Here is a 6,580-nt window from a genome sequence, read left to right as displayed (position 1 = left end):
TTAATTGCTATCATTGAGAATCATGGACACTCACCTAGTTTTTCTTTCACAGTCAGTTAACAGACCTGCAGTCACTTGTTTGATGGAGGAATCTCTTCCCCTTAAGGATGGGACGTACCATGTAGCCACAGTATATATGTAAATATTCCTTCACCTTCCCCAAAGGGTATGAGCACTTTAACAAAGGAAATAGAAATACTTAGAATTTATCACGCTCCATAGACATTATATTTGATCTGTGTATTGGTGTGTTCTCCCACTACTATAAAGAAATACCTGAAACTGGGTAATTTATAAATAAGAGGTTTAATTGGCTCACGGATCCACAGGCTCTTCTTAAAGCATGGTAGGGGAGACCTCAGAAAACTTATAATCATGGCAGAAGGTAAAGGGGAAGCAGATACCTCTTACATGGCCGAAAAAGGAGGAAGGGGTTGGGGGAGGTGCTACGTGCTTTTAATTAACAACCAGATCTCGTGAGAACTCACTCGCTGCCATGAGAACAGCAAGGGGGAAATACGCCCCCATGATCTAATCACCTCCCATAAGGTCGCTCCTCTGACATTGGGGATTACAATTTGACATGAGATTTGGGTGGGACACAGGCCCAAACCATTTCAATCTGACAATAATTTCTAGGAATCCATAATATGACAGTGGTCTTCAAGTTAATTAGAGGCCAATGGAGTTTAGGCAATAGATGGAGTTTTGGTAAAAGTTTGAATTACAGTAGATTTAGTAGTTTTATCCATACCCTGTGTATATTTGTATATTTCCTCAGTTCCCGAATGAGGAATTCTAATAGACAGACTTTTAAAATATCAGAAGGCACATATTGTCTCTCTGATCCATAGATTTACTGCTATTGTGAAAGGAAAAGCCAAGTGGAAGCCCCTGGAATTTATCTTCTCCTACCATAATACCAAAGGAAAAACCACACCATATCCTTATAGATTACAAAGGTTAGTGCTACCACTAAAACCTTGAAATATTTGTAAGTGTGGATATCTATTGTACCTCATTTAGTATTCCTATTAGCCTATGATAAAGGGAGATGGAACTTTAAGAACAAATGTGAGTATCATACACACAATTAGGTCACCACTATAATGGTAGCTGCTGCTGCAGATATGGTAAGGTGACTCGAGAAGCAAATCAGCACAGCCGCCAGCAACTATAACACATCTCTTTAGCTAGAACATGCTTTTATTCTCTATTTCAGTTTGCAAGATCTATCCATCAGAAGCAGTTCAATTTCACCCCACGATTCATCTTCAAAAGCTTGCTTCCTGGCAACATCAAATCTTTTGCTGGCACTCATAGGCTGCAGAAATTTTGAATGCCTAAGAATGGCCACTATGCTGAGGGTATTGTGCCAATCAGACCAGATGAGCGCAAAATATCAATTACTTCAGTTGCTTTAGTAAGACACCTGCAAGCCAGATGATGGGAGACGAACTTTATGAAACTTCAGTGACACACCATCTTTGGGCAATTTCTTAATGTCTGATGGTCTGAAGTTTGTTGAGATATCCCCTTCATGTGCCTCCCCTATTAAATGGGAGGCACATTTAATAGTGACTGGTGAGGCTGTTTAAATCTTGCAGGCAGTTTAGATACATTTTAGTGTACTATTCTGACTCTTTTACTGAGAAATCCATTGGGCTAGAGAGACATCAGCTGTCCAGCACTCTCCCTTCCATGGTTTGAGTTTCAGCTCCACAAAACTTGACCCCCAAGCTCCTTAGCTACTGCTTTAGCAATAGTTCCTCATCAGTGGTCCCAGTCCTGGCTCTGAATGAGCTCCTGTGAGCTTTTGGGGTACAAGTACCAGACAAACAACAGACCCTTCTCAAAGACCTGAGTGCCCAGCTTTCTGTAGCTACTTCTAGCCTGTACACTTAATAAGCCCAACTCCCTCCCTTCCTCCACCCAGTTTCAGGGGTAGTAACTGTTTCGTCTGCCTCTGTGATGATACCTCCAGGTTCTATTTTTCTTTTTTTCAGTTCTCTCATACCAAGTAACAATACATTCTATTGGATTCTTTCCATTAAAATAGGAGATTTTGTTTCCACCTTCTGGCTGGAACCTGACTGACACTTAAATGGAAATATGTTTGTGAAACTGACTTTGCTAATGTTTCCTGACCATTTAGTACTGAGAAACTGAAGGAGGAAAATGTTTCCAAAGAACAAAGTGGGATGATTTTCTATTCAGAGAATTAAAATAAAAAACAACTAATTGTGATACTACATGTACAAAAGTCTCTCACTTAACATCTTAGATTATGTAACTACAATTTTCATAAACAAACAATGGCTTAGCTAATTTACATTTTATTTGGTTCTATGTTTTGCTCTAAAGTTCCCTTCAACCATTGCTAAATTTAGAAATATAAACATTTATTCTCCAGAATTTTGACACAGCTGGGTCTCCTTTCTCCCTTGCTTCTGTGACTTCAAATTCTTTTAACCAATAAACAATAATATTTTCATCATCTGAATTGTCCTCTTGTAGCTTCCAGGCTAGAAAAATAAAATATGATAGTGAATGCATTTGGTTTTATGGTTTAGACTATCTCTCAGAAGGTCCTACGTTTTATTCAATCTTAGGATGTTCCAGACTTTGGGGGTTGATCATGGTGATTGATAGTTGGTCAAAAAATTTTAATTAGATCCAGAGGGGATTTTGGCATGTCTGTGTGGTATAATGTTAGAAGGATTGTTTGTTTAGTGCTCTCAATACTGTGATTTGTAAAATATGAGGGTACACTTGGTTTCCTAGTTTTCAGCTTCCCTTGTTTTTCCCATGGTTCTCTTGCCTGCTTCTCGTGGAAAGGAGATGCTGCCATCCACTGAAAGATGTGAAGTCAAAAAGCCATTTTAGGTGGCGGAGCAAGATGTCCGAATAGGAACAGCTCCAGTCTCCAACTCCCGGTGCGAGCGACACAGAAGACCGGTGATTTCTGCATTTTCAACTGAGGTACTGGGGTCATCTCACTGGGGAGTGCCGGACAATCGGTGCTGGTCAGCTGCTGCAGCCCAACCAGCGAGAGCTGAAGCAGGGCAAGGCATCACCTCACCTGGGAAGCGCAACGGGAAGGGAATCCCTTTTCCTAGCCAGGTGAACTGAGACACACAACACCTGGAAAAGCGGGTAATTCCCACCCCAATACTGTGCTTTAAGCAAACGGGCACACCAGGAGATTATACCCACACCTGGCCAGGAGGGTCCCACGGCCACGGAGCCTCCCTCATTGCTAGCACAGCAGTCTGCGGCGATCTAACCACAAGGCAGCAGCGAGGCTGGGGGAGGGGCGCCCGCCATTGCTGAGGCTTAAGTAGGTAAACAAAGCCGCTGGGAAGCTCGAACCGGGTGCAGCTCACAGCAGCTCAAGGAAACCTGCCTGTCTCTGTAGACTCCACCTCTGGGGACAGGGCACAGCTAAAAAACAACAGGGGAAGCAGCAGAGGCCTGTGCAGACCCGAACAACTCTGTCTGACAGCTTTGAAGAGAGCAGTGGATCTCCCAACACGGAGGTTGAGCTCTGAGAACGGGCAGACTGCCTGCTCAAGTGGGTCCCTGACCCCTGAGTAGCCTAACTGGGAGACATCCCCCACTAGGGGCAGTCTGACACCCCACACCTCACAGGGTGGAGTACACCCTTGAGAGGAAGCTTCCAAAGTAAGAATCAGACAGGTACACTTGCTGTTCAGCAATATTCTATCTTCGGCAACCTCTGCTGCTGATACCCAGGCAAACAGGGTCTGGAGTGGACCTCAAGCAATCTCCAACAGACCTACAGCTGAGGGTCCTGATTATTAGAAGGAAAACTATCAAACAGGAAGAACACCTATACCAAAACCCCATCAGTACGTCACAACCATCAAAGACCAGAGGCAGATAAAACCACAAAGATGGGGAAGAAGCAGGGCAGAAAAGCTGGAAATTCAAAAAATAAGAGCGCATCTCCCCCTGCAAAGGAGCGCAGCTCATCGCCAGCAACGGATCAAAGCTGGTCAGAGAATGACTTTGACGAGATGAGAGAAGAAGGCTTCAGTCCATCAAACTTCTCAGAGCTAAAGGAGGAATTATGTACCCAGCGCAAAGAAACTAAAAATCTTGAAAAAAGAGTGGAAGAATTGATAGCTAGAATAATTAATGCAGAGAAGGTCATAAATGAAATGACAGAGATGAAAACCATGACACGAGAAATACGTGACAAATGCACAAGCTTCAGTAACCGACTCGATCAACTGGAAGAAAGAGTATCAGCGATTGAGGATCAAATGAATGAAATGAAGCGAGAAGAGAAACCAAAAGAAAAAAGAAGAAAAAGAAATGAACAAAGCCTGCAAGGAGTATGGGATTATGTAAAAAGACCAAATCTATGTCTGATTGGGGTGCCTGAAAGTGAGGGGGAAAATGGAACCAAGTTGGAAAACACTCTTCAGGATATCGTCCAGGAGAACTTCCCCAACCTAGTAGGGCAGGCCAACATTCAAATTCAGGAAATACAGAGAACACCACAAAGATACTCCTCGAGAAGAGCAACTCCAAGACACATAATTGCCAGATTCACCAACGTTGACATGAAGGAAAAAATCTTAAGGGCAGCCAGAGAGAAAGGTCGGGTTACCCACAAAGGGAAGTCCATCAGACTAACAGCAGACCTCTCGGCAGAAACTCTACAAGCCAGAAGAGAGTGGGGGCCAATATTCAACATTCTTAAAGAAAAGAATTTTCAACCCAAAATTTCATATCCAGCCAAACTAAGTTTCATCAGTGAAGAAGAAATAAAATCCTTTACAGATAAGCAAATGCTTAGAGATTTTGTCACCACCAGGCCTGCCTTACAAGAGACCCTGAAGGAAGCCCTAAACATGGAAAGGAACAACCGGTACCAGCCATTGCAAAAACATGCCAAAATGTAAAGACCATCGAGGCTAGGAAGAAACTGCATCAACTAACGAGCAAAATAACCAGTTAATATCATAATGGCAGGATCAAGGTCGCACATAACAATATTAATCTTAAATGTTAATGGACTAAATGCTCCAATTAAAAGACACACACTGGCAAACTAGATAAAGAGTCAAGACCCATCAGTCTGCTGTATTCAGGAGACCCATCTCACATGCAGAGACATACATAGGCTCAAAATAAAGAGATGAAGGAAGATCTACCAAGCAAATGGAGAACAAAAAAAAGCAGGGGTTGCAATCCTAGTCTCTGATAAAATAGACTTTAAACCATCAAAGATCAAAAGAGACAAAGAAGGCCATTACATAATGGTAAAGGGATCAATTCAACAGGAAGAGCTAACTATCCTAAATATATATGCACCCAATACAGGAGCACCCAAATTCATAAAGCAAGTCCTTAGAGACTTACAAAGAGACTTAGACTCCCATACAATAATAATGGGAGACTTCAACACTCCACTGTCAACATTAGACAGATCAACGAGACAGAAAGTTAACAAGGATATCCAGGAATTGAACTCATCTCTGCACCAAGCGGACCTAATAGACATCTATAGAACTCTCCACCCCAAATCAACAGAATATACATTCTTCTCAGCACCGCATCGCACTTATTCCAAAATTGACCACATAATTGGAAGTAAAGCACTCCTTAGCAAATGTACAAGAACAGAAATTATAACAAACTGTCTCTCAGACCACAGTGCAATCAAACTAGAACTCAGGACTAAGAAACTCAATCAAAACCGCTCAACTACATGGAAACTGAACAACCTGCTCCTGAATGACTACTGGGTACATAACGAAATGAAGGCAGAAATAAAGATGTTCTTTGAAACCAATGAGAACAAAGATACAACATACCAGAATCTCTGGGACACATTTAAAGCAGTGTGTAGAGGGAAATTTATAGCACTAAATGCCCACAAGAGAAAGCTGGAAAGATCTAAAATTGACACTCTAACATCACAATTAAAAGAACTGGAGAAGCAAGAGCAAACACATTCAAAAGCCAGCAGAAGGCAAGAAATAACTAAGATCAGAGCAGAACTGAAGGAGATAGAGACACAAAAAAACCCTCCAAAAAATCAATGAATCCAGGAGTTGGTTTTTTGAAAAGATCAACAAAATTGACAGACCACTAGCAAGACTAATAAAGAAGAAAAGAGAGAAGAATGAAATAGATGCAATAAAAAATGATAAAGGGGATATCACCACGGACCCCACAGAAATACAAACTACCATCAGAGAATACTATAAACACCTCTACGCAAATAAACTAGAAAATCTAGAAGAAATGGATAATTCCTGGACACTTACACTCTCCCAAGACTAAACCAGGAAGAAGTGGAATCCCTGAATAGACCAATAGCAGGCTCTGAAATTGAGGCAATAATTAATAGCCTACCAACCAAAAAAAGTCCAGGACCAGATGGATTCACAGCTGCATTCTACCAGAGGTACAAAGAGGAACTGGTACCATTCCTTCTGAAACTCTTCCAATCAATTGAAAAAGAGGGAATCCTCCCTAACTCATTTTATGAGGCCAACATCATCCTGATACCAAAGCCTGGCAGAGACACAACAAAAAAAGA

This window comes from Trachypithecus francoisi, unplaced genomic scaffold, assembly GCF_009764315.1.
Source record: "Trachypithecus francoisi isolate TF-2019V2 unplaced genomic scaffold, Tfra_2.0 Contig01579, whole genome shotgun sequence".
NCBI lineage: Eukaryota > Metazoa > Chordata > Mammalia > Primates > Cercopithecidae > Trachypithecus > Trachypithecus francoisi.
This window is presented reverse-complemented; position numbering follows the sequence as displayed.